We start from the raw sequence: 14461 nt of genomic DNA on the forward strand, positions 1-14461 counted from the left end.
CCACCCACTCCAGTATCCTTGCCTGGAGAATTCCATGGACAGAGGAGCCTGGCGGGCTACAGTTCATGGGATCACAAAGAGTCAGACAGCAGACTGAGTGACTAACACTTTCACTTTTACCCACAGCATAGTTCTTGCCACATAGGATGTGCTCAGTAAATGTTTACTGCAGTGAATTGAAAAGGTACAGAGTTATCTGTTCACAGCCTTGAGGTTCCAATAGGAAAATGGACACTGTTGCTATTTCTCCCTTAATTTTGACTTCTAGGTGTTAATGGTGCCGTTTGTCATAGTAAGACACAGTAAGATTTGCTGTAAGAACCACTGGGCTTGAAACAATAAAGACATGAAGCTGATTTTTTACCCATTTCCTCTGTATGACAAAGAAAGACTTGAAAATAGTTAAAGAATATGAAACGAGATTCATGTGTTCCCTTTAAATACCAGTTTCTGTGTAGTGACCATTTTACTCCTGACTCTGTGACATCAGATGGGGTATTCACTATTTGAAATAATCTGCAATTTCAACAATATTTTCTCTGCTTGAAGGCAATCAGAAGAAAGACTCTTGAAAAAAAAAATCTCAGAAGAAAAAATTGAAAAGTGAGAAAGAAGTATATCTAAAAACCAAGTCAGAAGACTCTTTTGCATCAAATGAGCCAAATAAGCATCCAGTTAAGATGTCCTTCCTGAACATGCCGAATTACTCAAATCATCTGCCTTGGTAAAGCCACCAGATCCAAAACCAGAAAGTGTACAAAATAACATACTAACTCTTAGTCCAGTTAAATAAGATACCAGAAAACCAGAATCCACCTTGGAAACATTAGTTAACCATGACATGGATATAGGTGGTTTGCACACATTTTTTGAGAATCTAAATTCTACGACTATTACTTTGATAACTTCAAATTCAGAGGGTATTCAGCAGCCTTTGGAAACCCAAGTAGTGCTTGAAATAATTACCAATTATCTTGCTAACCCACACTTCACAAATGATTCTGTGGAAATTAAGTCAGCACAGAAAAATGCATTCATATTCAGCACAATTACTCCAACAGTGAAGAATTAAACAGATAAAGAATCTGTTATTACAATTTTTGTACAAAACCTACAATTAATTCTTTTATACCTGCCCAAGAAACAGTGGAAATGGACATTAAAGACCTTGACATTGAAGACTCAAATAAAGATATTATAGACTTTGAGACAGATGTTTTACAGATTGAGCATTTTTACTGCAGACCAATGTAAATAAGGAATATCCTTGGCAGAAAGTCTAAACTACATTCAAAGATAACTCCTTGAGTTACAAGAACAGAAAACTCTAGGGAGATTGAAGTCTTTAGAAGCTCTTATAAGGCAGCTAAAACAGGAAAACTGGTTATCTGAAGAAAATTGTAGAAAGTCATTTCACAACATATGAAGTTATTATATAGAATAGAGAGGTTTTAAAGTTTGTGACTTTTACATAAGGTGGTTTTTTTTTTTTGCCAAACCAAATTATATGTAAAGTGAACTTATTCCTGTGTAAAATTCTTACCTTAATGAAGCTAAGAAAGTGTTCTAATGTTATGAACTTCATCCTGTCTTTGTTATGCTCATTTTTGAGAAAAACTAGAGAGTTGTTGGGTAGAAGACATTTCATCACTTCTTAACATTCCAAATTTAAAGCAAAAATGTAGTGAATAAACAATATGATTAAGTCATAAACTGAGAGAACACAGATATGGTAAACAAGATCCCAGAATAGAAGTCAAGTTCAGGAATCAGTCCTGGTTCTACCATTAAGATGTGTCTTGGACAAGTTACTTATTGAGTCTCAGTCTCTAATTCGTAAAAGGAGGACACATAACTAAATCTTTAACATAGGTTGTTTCTTTTATAGTTTCTTCCCTTTCTAGAAGATACTTTTAATAGAACAAGTTTTCTGTATGATAATCTTATGCTTACACAAGAGTAAATGCTGGAGAGAATTTTATATTATTAACTCATATTCTTCTCAATATTTATTAAATTATGTGTTGCTTGATGTATCGCTGGTCATCCTGCTTGTGATGCCAATTTTCTTCTGTATCTTGCTGTGCACACTGCTCATTGAACTCAGGGTGGGCAAGGTGTGAGCTAAGAGGCTGGAAGGAGACTAGAGCCAGGAGCCCCACAGCTGGAAGGAGACTCCTCCACAAGGAGGGACTGAAGACACATTTTTACTCTCCCGGCTGGCGCAGCAACCGTAACACAGCCTCGCTCTTCGCTGGTGCAGCAGCCATACCACGGTTCTCCCCTCTTGTGGCTGACCCGATGGACACATCCCTGAGGTAGCAGCAACTCCCCCCACTTTATGGGTGGAACTCACACATATGCATACCACACAAAACCCATGACCAAGCGAGTACCTCGTGACATGCATGCACAGTGATACTAATTATCTCAGCTATTACGCAGTCACTATTTAGGAAACATGGGGTGAGAGAGACTGAACACGCCATCTTGGCTAATTTGCTCTCTCCCACATTTGATCTTTGGGCTATAATTTTTTGTATTATACAGCTTTCCTGGGGGCTCAGATGGTAAAGAATCCACCTGCAATACAGAAGACCCAGGTTTGATCCCTGGATTAGAAGATCCCTTGGAGAAGGACATGGCAGCCCATCTGAGTATTCTTGCCTGGAGAGTCCCATGGACACAGGAGCCTGGAGGCTCAAAACCCCTGCACAGAACCCCTACAGTCCGTGGGGTCGCAAAGAGTTGGACACAACTGAGCGACTAATACTCTGTCATAGTAAAGAGTACTGAAAAGTTCTACTTTGTCTTATAAATTTCCTTCTTTGGTTTAAACAATAGAAATTTACTGTCTCGCATTTCCAGAGGCTCCATGTCTGAAATCAGGGTGTGGGCTTAGTGGGTTTCTTCTGAAGCCTGTGAAGGAAAAATCAGTTCCAGACTTCTGTCCTTGGCTTGTAGGTGGCTGTGTCTTCCTCTACCTCTTCATAGTGTCTTCCCTCTATGTGCATTCATCTCTGTCCAAAATTCCCCTTTAAATTAGGACCCCAGCCATATTTTATTAGGAACCTGTCTAATGACCTTGGACTCAGTTTCAAGAACCTGAGCAATAACACAATGTTCCTAATTACACAACTTTATCACACACATTTAATAACCACATTTGCAATGACCCTATTACTAAATAAAGTCACATTTCAAGGTATTGGAGTTAGGACTTAAACACAGATTTTTATGGGGAAAGGACACAGTTCAATCTATAACATATTCCAAATCATGACAAAGCAAAATTATTCTACAGGTCCTCAAATCTAAATCCAGTCCAGTCAAGTGCTTACTGCATAAACAGCAGATTAATGGCAGTACAATAGAAGGAACACTCATTTCTCTGCTTTTGAGGATCTGCGGGTAGGATAACAGAATAATAGCACCTCGCACACAGGGGCATCCTACAAACACTGTATAGCATTGGGAATCCTGGGGACCTACCTGTCTTGTAATTTAGATCAAACAAGAAAAATATGATCACAGTAGGATACAATGCAACTGAAACAACCCCATGCCTAAGGAAAGAGCACTCTTGCCTCTGACATTATTCAGTTTGTGGGTCATATTTGCTAAACAGATTCTAATTTCCTTCTGCCAAATCAAGTGAGAATTACTGTTTGTCATCACCATTTTTAGGAAGCAGCATTTCTATGATTTTCCTTAAGCTATGTTCTTGGTTACAGACATTTTTCTATTGTTTAGCCTGAAGAATAATGTGTCAAATAATGTCCAAGGATGAAAAGTCCATGGAGCTCATTCAGTACATGGAAAAACTGAGGCCACTGGTCTCACAGGCGATGTCATGATTTGACCTTCCAGTGGTACTGGAAGCCCCATTTATCAATATGATTTACCAACACTTTTCTTGTTTTGTCTCCCCTATCATGCCTGCCATGTACAACTAAACCTCTCTCAACCATCATGCAAAAACACCCTCAAACAGGGATTTCACATGTGGTGGAAGGGGAAGAGATGATCACTGCAAAAGGAACATAAGAAAGACTTACAACTCTGGTTAGCGTGTACATATTTATATCATATTAATCTTCCCATTATAACAACTAAAAGACAATAAATTAAAACACTGTATTGGAGAGGCATTGCTGTAAAGAAGCCTAAAAGTATTATACTCTAAAGAAGGATAAGTTCTTCCTGGGGAGCAGAGACTAGTAGCCACTTACTTGTGGAGGCATCTCTTGAGTGAGTGCATGGATAAGCAGAGGATTTGACTTGGTTCAGGAAAAACAGTGGATGGATTGGTATCTGTAAGAGCCCAGGATGAGAATGATTTTCCCCATAACACAATTGCTGAGTATAGTATATAAGTACTATGATGGAAGGCTGGGTACTGAGCAGATAAAGGAGAGAAAAGTATTGGAATTTTTAAGGAACTCAAAGCTTCTACAGGGAGGGATCTATAATACACACAGGCCAGATCTCACTCTCAGGAAATTTAAGCAGGATTAACTAAAATTAACTAAATATGTATTCCAGACTTAAAACAGGTCACTTCTGATTAACCAAAATGATCACCTACCTGACAAAGGAAGATACAGTTTATTCTGGAAGAAAATAAGGCTTATACTATATCCAAAGATCTTTTTAATAATTCAACTGAGATATCTTTGACATACAAAAATTATATATATTTTAGTAATACAACTTGGTTTTTTGCTATATGTTCAGTTCAGTTCAGTCACTCAGTCATGTCCCACTCTGTGCAAACCCATGAACTGCAGCACGCCAGGCCTCCCTGTCCATCACTAACTCCTGGAATCCACCCAAACCCATGTACATTGAGTCGGTGATGCCATCCAACCATCTCATCCTCTGTTGTCCTCTTCTCGTCCTGCCCTCAATCTTTCCCAGCATCAGGGTCTTTTCCAATGAGTCAGCTCTCCACATCAGGTGGCCAAAGTATTGGAGTTATAGCTTCAACATCAGTCCTTCCAATGAACACCCAGGATTGATCTCCTTTAGGATGGACTGGTTGGATCTCCTTGCAGTCCAAGGGAATCTCAAGAGTCTTCTCCATCACAGTTCAAAAGCATCAATTCTACTGCTCAGCTTTCTTTATAGTCCAACTCTCACATCCATACATGACTACTGGAAAAACGATAGCCTTGACTACGTGGACATTTGTCGGCAAAGTAATGTCTCTGCTTTTTAATATGCTCTCTAGGTTGGTTATAACTTTCTTTCCAAGGAGTAAGCGTCTATTAATTTCATGGCTGCAATCACCATCTGCAGTGATTTTCGAGCCCAGAAAAATAAAGTCAGCCACTGTTTCCACTGTTTCCCCATCTATTTGCCATAAAGTGATGGGGCCAGATGTCATCATCTTAGTTTTTTGAATGTTGAGCTTTCAGCCAACTTTTTCACTCTCTTCCTTCATTTTCATCATGAGGCTCTTTAGTTCTTCTTCACTTTCTGCCATAAAGGTGGTGTCATTTGCATATCTGAGGTTATTGATATTTTCCCGGCAATCTTGATTCCAGCTTGTGCTTCTTCCAGCCCAGCATTTCTCATGATGTACTCTGCATATAAGTTAAAGAAGCAGGGTGGCAATATACAGCCTTAACGTACTCCTTTTCCTATTTGGAACCAGTCTGTTGTTCCATGTCCAGTTCCATGCCCACCTGTTCCTTCCTGACCTGTATACAAGTTTCTCAAAAGGCAGGTCAGATAGTCTGGTATTCCCAGCACTTTCAGAATTTTCTGCAGTTTATTGTGACCCACACAGTCAAAGGCTTTGGCATAGTCAATAAAGCAGAAATAGATGTTTTTCTGAAACTCTCTTGCTTTTTCAATGATCCAGTAGATATTGGCAATTTGATCTCTGATTCCTCTGGCTTTTCTAAAACCAGCTTGAACATCTGGAATTTCACAGTTCACATATTGCTGAAGTCTGCCTTGGAGAATTTTGAGCATTATTTACTAGCGTATGAGATGAGTGCAATTGTGCAGTAGTGCCGGGGTCCAGCCCCGGTGGATCCAGGGTGATTTGAAGGTGGGGACAGAGTCGGCGTCCTTGGAAAAATACGTATTTAATTACAGAGATACAAACAGATTAGAAACGGATAGTGTAGTAGGAATATTAGTGGGGAAAGAGGCTGAATCACTTGGTTTATGTGGAATAGCATCCATGCTCCAGATGGGAATTCAGCCAGAAAAACGGGGAGCAAGAAAGAACGACATGGGGGTATCAGTCTTTCCAGAAACTGATCCGATTTCTGTATTTTTGGGTTTGCTTATATAACTTTTGTTACATATAAGGATGAATACAGAGTCACGTGGGGGTCTGTAGTCCTGACCTTTATCAAAATCAGGTGCTTCACATAAATGTATAAAAAAAAAAGGTCTTAGGGATATTACATCATCTTCTGGCCATGAGACCTGCTGACATTTTATGATCCTTTTTTTCTTTTTTTAATGATAGCCATTCTGGCTGATGTGAGGTGATATCTCATTGTAGTGTTGATTTGTATTTCTCAAATAATTAATGATGTTGAACATCTTTTCATGTGCCTCTTGGCCATCTGTATGTCTTCTTTGCAGAAATGTCTATTTAGATCTTCTGCCCTTTTTTTTTTTTTTTTGAGTGGGTTGTTTGTTTTGATGCTGTTAAGCATCATGAGCTGTTTATAAATTCTGGAAACTAATCCCTCATTGCTCACATCATCTGCAAAATTTTCTCCCAATCTGTGTGTTGCCTTTTTATTTTTCTTATTGTTTCCTTTGCTGTACAAAAACTTTTGAATTTAAGTTGATCTCATTTGTTTACTTTTGTTTTTAATTCCATTATTCTGAGAGATAGATGAAAAAAGATATTGCTGCCATTTATGTTATACAGTTTTCTGCCTATGTTTTCCTCTAGGAGTTTAATAGTGTCCAGCCTCACATTTACGTATTTAATCCATTTTGAGCTTTTTTGTGTGTGTATGGTGTTAAAAAAATTATCTAATTTTATTTTTAATGTGTAGCTATTCAGTTTTCCCAAAACATTTGTTGAAGAGACTGTCTTTCAGTGTTATGTAGTCTTGCCTCCTTTGTCATACCTTAATTGGCCATAGGTACATGGGTTTATTTCTGGATTTCCTATCCTGCTCCATTAATCTACAATTCTATTTTTGTACCAGTACCATGCTGTTTTGATGACTGTCACTCTGTAGTTTACTTTGAAGTCAGGGAGCCTGATTACCTTATCTCTGTTTTTCCTTTTTAATACTGTTTTGACTATTCAGGGTCCTTTGTGTCTGCATACATATTTCGAGATTTTTTTGTTCTAGTTCTGTTCTAGTTTTGTTCTAGTTCTATGAAATTACCAAATGCCATTGGCAATTTCATAAGGATTGTATTGAATCTGTAGTTGTCTTGGGTAGTATAGTCATTTGACAATATTGACTACTCCAATCCACAAGCATAGTATATCTTTCCATTTTATTGTGTCTTCTTTGACTTCTTTAATAAATATCTTATAGTTTTTGGAGTACAAGTCTTTTGTCTCCTTAGGTGGGTTTATTCTTAGATATTTTATTATTTTTGATGCAGTGGTAAATGGAATTGTTTCTTGAATTTATTTTCCTGGTCTTTCATTGTTAGTATAGAAACATACAGATTTCTGTGTATTAATTTTGTAATCTGCAACTTTACCATTTTCATTGATGAATCCTAGTAGTATTATAGTAGCATCTTTAAGTTCTATAGATAGTATCATGTCATCAGCAAACAGTGACAGTTTAAGTTCTTCTTTTCCAGTTTGGATTCCGTTTACTTCTTTTCCTTCTTTGATTGCTGTAGCTAGGACTTCCAAAACTATGCTGAGTGAAAGTGGCAAGAGTGGACATTCTTGCCTTGTTCCTGATCTTAGAGGAAAGCTTTCAGCTTTTCACTATTGATTATGATGTTAAATGTAGGTTTGTTACATATGGCCTTTATTATGTGGAGGTATATTCCCTAAATGCTCACTTTCTGGAAATTTTTATCATAAATGGGTGCTGAATTTTGTCAAAAACTTTTCTGCATCTATTGAGATGATCATAAATTGTTTTTATTCTTCAGTTTGTTGATGAGGTGTATCACATTGATTGATTTGTGGATATTGAAAAATACTTGCATCCCTGGGATGAATCCCACTCAATCATGATGTATGATCTTTTTAATGTATTGTTAGATTCAGATTAATAGTATTTATTCTGTTGAGGAATTTTACAGCTCTATTCATCAGTGATAGTAGCCTGTAACACTCTTTTTATGTGATATCTTCATCTGGTTTTGGTAACACAGTGACCATGGCATAATAGAATGAGTTTGGAAGTTTTCTTTTCTCTTGAGTTTTTTGGAACAGTTTCAGGATGGTTGTTAACTCTTCTCTAAATGTTTGACAGAATTTGCCTATGAAACCATCAAGTCCTAGACTTTTGTTTGTTGGAAGTTTTTAAATCAATGTTTCAGTTTCAATGCTGTGATTGGTCTGCTTATATTTTTTATTTTTTACTGGTTCAGTCTTGGGAGACTGCATGTTTCTAAGAATTTGTCCGTTTTCCCCAAGTTATCCATTTTATCAGCATATAGTTCATAGTAGTCTCTTATGATCATTTGTATTTCCATGGAGTCAATTGAAACTTCTCCTATTTTATTTCTAATTTTATTGATTTTAGTCTTCTCCCTTTTTTTCTTAATGAGTCTGTCTAATGGTTTACCAATTTTGTTTATCTTCTCATAGAACCAGCTTTTAGTTTTATTGATCCTTGATGTTGATTTTTTTTGTTGTTATTCTTTTTAGTTTATTTCTGCTCTGATCTTTATGACTTACTTCCTTCTACTAATGTTAGGTTTAGTTTGTTCTTCTTTCTCTAGTTGTTTGAGGTGTAAGGTTAGGTGGTTTATTTGAGATTTTTTCTTGTTTCTTGAGTTAAGATTGAATTGCTATAAATTTTCCTCTAAGAACTGTTTTTCTGCATCTCAAAGGTTTCATACCATTATGCTTCAACTTTAATTTATTTCAGTTTTTTTTTTATTTCATCTTTGATTTCTTCAGTATCCATTAGTTGTTTAGCAGCATACTGTTTAGCCTTCACATGTTTCTGTTTTTTATAGTTTGGTGGTTTTTTTTTTGTTTTTTTTTTTGTAATTTCCTGCTAATGTCATAATGTGATAAGAAAAGATGCTTGGTGTGATGTTAATTTTCGTACATTTTCCAAGTCTCATCTTGTCACCAAGCATGTGGTAAATCCTGGAGAATGTTCCCTGTAAACCTGAGAAGAATGTGTATTCTGATGCTTTTGAATGGAATGCTCTATATATGTCAGTTAAGTCCACATGGTCTAAAGGGTCTTTAAAGACTGTGTTTTACAAATTTTCAGTCTGGTTGATCTTTCCATCGATGAAAGTAACATGACAAAGTCCCCACTATTATTGTGCCACTGTCAATGTCCCCCTTTATAGTTCTTGGTATCTGCCTTACCTGTTGAAGTGCTCCTATGTTGAACTGACAAACTGGAATCATGTATGGATGTGACAGTTGGACTATAAAGAAAGCTGAGCACCAAAGAATTGATGCTTTTGAACTGTGGTGCTGCAGAAGACTCTTGAGAGTCCCTTGGGCTGCAAGGAGATCCAATCAGTCCATCCTAAAGGAAATCAGTCCTGAATATTCATTGGAGGGACTGATGCTGAAGCTGAAACTCCAACACTTTGGCCACCTGATAGGAAGAGCTGACTCACTGGAAAAGACCCTGATGCTGGGAAAGATTGAAGGCAGAAGGAAAAGGGGACAACAGAGGATGAGATGGTTGGATGGCATCACCAACTCTATGCAGAATAGTTTGAGTAAGCTCCAGGAGTTAGTGATGAACAAGGAAACCTGGCATGCTGACATCCATGGGGTCGCAAAGAGTCAGACATGACTAAGCAACTGAACAGCAATAACGATCAATATGTATGATCCTATTATCATTTTCTTAATGGTTTTTGGTTTGCTTTTTGTAGGTCTTTCCCTTCTTTTGTGAGTTCTGCCTAGAGTAGTAGCTTTAGCATTTGTTGCAAACCTAATTTGATAGTCCTGAATCCTCTTAACTTTTCTTGTCTGTAAAACATTTGATTACTCCATCAAATCTGAATAAAAATCTTGATGGTACAGTATTCTTGGTTATGGGTTCTTCCATTCATCACTTTAGATATACTAGTCATTCCCTTCTGACTTATATTGTTTCTGTTGATAAATCAGTTGATAATGCTATGAGAGTTCTCTTGTATGTCATTTGTCATTTTCCCTTTGTTGTTTGCTGCAACCCATGGGGTTGCTAAGAGTCGGGCACGATTGAGTGGCTTCACTTTCACTTTTCACTTTTGTGCACTGGAGAAGGAAATGGCAAACCGCTCCAGTATTCTTGCCTAGAGAATCCCAGGGACGGTGGAGCCTGGTGGGCTGCCATCTATGGGGTCGCACAGAATCAGACACAACTGAAGCAACTTAGCAGCAGCAGCAGCACTGTATTGTTCATCTCTGTTTGTTTATTCTTTAGTCCTTCTATGTCTTTGGTAAACATTTCTTGCATATTCTCCATTGTTTTTCATGAGGTCTTGGATCATCTTCACCATCATTTTTCTGAATCCTTTTTCTGGAAAGTTGCCTATCTCCACTTCTTTAGTTATTTTTCTGGGGTTTTATCTTGTCCCTTCACCTGGGACATAATCCTCTGCCTTTTCATTTTTATTAACTTACTGTTGTGGTGGTTTTCATTCTAGAGGTTGAAGGATTATACTTCTTGCTTCCTCTGTCTGCCCTCTGGTGGACGAGGCTAAGTAGCTTGTGTGAGTTTCCTGATGGGAGGGACTGATGATGGGAAAAACTGGATCTTTCTCTGTTGGGAAGGGCCTTTCTTACTAAAAGTTTAATCTGATTGTCTGCTGATGAGTAGGGATGCTATTTTTTTGGTCTGAGGTAACCCAGTCCTGGAGTCTACAAGCTCTATGGTAGGGTTAGTTGAGACGTCCAAGAAGGCTCATGCCAAGGGGCATGTCCCTGACTGCCTCTGCCAGGACCACTGTCTCCACAGTGAGCCACTAACAACTCACGCCTTCACAGGAAATCCTCCAAGACTAGCAGGTAGGTCTGGTTCAATCTGCCACTGGGTCACTGCTACTTTTCTCTTTGCGCTGGTGTGTACAAGATTGTTTTTTAGCCTCCAAGAATTGTGGTGTGCACAAGGTTGTTTATTTTAGCCTCCAAGAGTTGAGTCTGTGCTTCCCCCAGTCCTGTGGAAGTCCTGCAATCAAATTCTGATAGTCAGAATTTCAAAGTCAGATTCCCTGGGGATTCCTTGTCTGTTTGTTTGATGAGTCCCCAGGCTGGAAAGCCTGATGTGGGGCTAAGATTCTTCACAACAGTGGAAAACTTATTTGGTATTATTATCCTCCAGTTTGTGGATTGTCTACCTGGTTGGTATAGGATTTGATTTTATCATGGTTGTGCCCCTCTTACTATCTTGTTGCTACTTCTCCTTTGTTCCTGGATATGAGGTATCTTTTTTTCTGATGGGTTCTAGCATCCTCTTGTCAATGGTTGTTCAATATCTGGTGGCAACTTTGGTGCATTCACAGGTCTTGTGTCTATGTGTATATATATATGTCATGACAAAGATAGAGTTATTTTTCTTCCTTTCTGACTTGCATGCCTTTTATTTCTTTTTTCCTGTTTAAGTGATCCAGCAAGGGATTCTAGTATTACATTAAATAGGAATGGTCAAAGTGGGTATCATCTTTGTCTCATGTCATATTAAGGAAAAGAATCCTTAAATTTTTCCCATTGACTATGATTGGGTTTTCTATATGCTCTTTATTGTGCTGAAGCTGATTTCTTCTATACCTATTTTGCTGAGAGGTTTTTTTGTTTTGTTTTGTTTACCATGAATAGGTACAGAATTTTTTTTAAATTTTATACCTATTGAGATAACCATATAGATTTTGTCTTTCTTTCTCTTCATGTAGTGTATTGTATTATACTGATCAATTAGTGTAAGTTAAAACATCTTTGTATTCCAAGGATAAATCTCATTTAATCAGAGAGTATAATCCCTTGAATTTGCTGCTCAATTTGGTTTGCTAGTATTGTACTAAATATTTTGCATCTATGGTCATTAGGGATATTGGCATGTATTTTCCTTTCCTTGTGACATCTTTGTCTAGCTTTGGTATCAAGGTGATGCTGGTATCATAAAATGAGTTTTGAAGTGTTCCCTCTTCATTTTTCCCAATAGTTTAAGAAATACTGGTATTAAATATTCTTTGGATGTTTAGTAAAATTTATCCATGAAACCATCTGATCCTCAGTTTTTCTGTGCAGGGAGGGTTTTGATTACTGCTTTTTCAGTTTTCATCTCATTTTGTTTTTTGTCTGTTCAGAGTATTTCTTTATTTTTATTTAGTTTTTGTAAGTTTTACATATCTAGAAAGTTATCCATTTATTTTAAAGTATCCAATTTGTATACAATTTTTCATGATAGTCTGTTATGATCATTTTTATTTTTGAAGTGTCCATTATTTGATTTTACTTGGGCTTTTTTAACATGGATCTCTATTTCTTTACCCAAGTTTGGACGTCTTCAGCCATTATTTCTTGCAGTAAATTTTTTTGCTTCTTTACACCTTTCTTTGTTTTTTTCTGGAGCTCCTGTAATACATATATTGCTTTGCTTGGTGGAGCTCCATAAGTCCTGTAAGTTATCTTCACTCTTTTTCTCTCTTCTTTTTTTTCTCCTCTGACTGGATGATTTCCAGTGATCTGTCTTTGAATTTGCTGTTTCTTCTTTCTTACTGATTGAGTCTGTTGCTGAATCCCTGTATTAAATTTTAAGTTAAATTATTGTGTTCAGTTCAGTTCAGTTCAGTCACTCAGTCGTGTCTGACTCTTTGTGACACCATGAACTGCAGCACACCAGGCCTCCCTGTCCATCACCAACTCCCAGGGTCCACCCAAACCCATGTCAGTGATGCCATCCAACCATCTCATCTTCTGTTGTCCCCTTCTCTTCCTGCCTTCAATCTTTCCCAGCATCAGCGTCTTTTCAAATGAGTCACCTCTTCGCATCAGGTGGCCAAGGTATTGGAGTTTCAGCTTCAACATCAGTCCTTCCAATGAACACCCAGAACTCATCTCCTTTAGGATGGACCGGTTGGATCTCCTTGCAGTCCAAGGGACTCTCGAGAGTCTTTTCCAACACCAGAGTTCAAAAGCTCTATTACTTTTTTAAACATTTTATTTTTTAGTGAAGTGAAGTAAAATTCTCTCAGTCATGTCCGACTCTTTGTGACCCCCTGGACTATACAGTCCATGGAATTCTCCAGTCCAGATTACTGTAGTGGGTAGCCTTTCCTTTATCTAGGGGATCTTCTCCACCCAGGGATCAAACCCATGTCTCCTGCATTGCAGGTGGATTCTTTACCAGCTGAGCCCCAAGAGTTGGGTTATCGCCAATTAATGATGTTGTGATAGTTTCAGGTAAACAGCAAAGGGATTCAGCCATACATGTACATGTATCCACCCCCACCCCCCAAACTCCTCTCCCATCCAGGCTGCCTCATAACTTTGTTAGCTCTATTGTTTTTACTTGGTACATTTTTATATTTTTTGCCTGTTGACATTCTAAATTTATTCATGTACTTTCCTGACCCTTGTGAATATCTTTATAACCATTATTTTGAATCCTCTGTCCAGTAAATTATATTATTTCCATTTCATTCACGTTCATTTCTGGAGATTTTTCTTATTCTTTTATTGGGAGCATAGTTTTCTATTTCTCTACTTGCCTTGACTTTCTGTATTTGTTTCTGCACATTAGATAAAACAGCTACTTCTCCCCATCTCTACATACTGGCCTTTTATAGACTGATCTCACCAATCAACCTGACCAGAGTCTGCTGCTGTTAAGTCGCTTCAGTCATGTCCAACTCTGTGCGACCCCATAGACGGCAACCTACCAGGCTCCTCTACCCATGGGATTTTCCAGGCAAGAGTACTGGAGTGAGTTTCCATTGACTTCTCTGCTGACCAGTGTCTGACTGCCTCGCAAATTTTTGTGCCCAGCCAAACCACTGTCTTTGTTCTTAGAGGCTTCTAGAGTACTATAGTATACCAAGCACTGTCAGTACCCTGAGATGGGAAAGATAGAAGCAAGTCCCCCATGCAACAAGCAGTAAACTTGGAACACTAGATCCAATTTCTTCTCTCTGCAGGGAGAAGGTAGGAACTGGAGTTTATCACTCACTCACTCACTCTACACTGACCCAGGTATAGGAACTGCAGCACACATGTTTTCAAAACATACTGTCTTTCAAATTGTTGTTTTGCTCCCTGTCATTCTGAGTGGTGTAACAAATGCTCGAACTCATCAAGTCTCAGATATAGGCC

General features: G+C 38.0%; 1 pseudogene; it reads left to right on the plus strand.

Annotated features, from left to right (window-relative positions):
* The first annotated feature begins 313 nt into the window (after positions 1-313).
* Positions 314-1439, plus strand: LOC138433124 (THAP domain-containing protein 5 pseudogene; annotated as a pseudogene).
* The last annotated feature ends 13022 nt before the right edge of the window (positions 1440-14461 follow it).

The sequence above is a fragment of the Ovis canadensis genome, chromosome 2 (genome assembly GCF_042477335.2).
Source record: "Ovis canadensis isolate MfBH-ARS-UI-01 breed Bighorn chromosome 2, ARS-UI_OviCan_v2, whole genome shotgun sequence".
Classification (NCBI taxonomy): domain Eukaryota; kingdom Metazoa; phylum Chordata; class Mammalia; order Artiodactyla; family Bovidae; genus Ovis; species Ovis canadensis.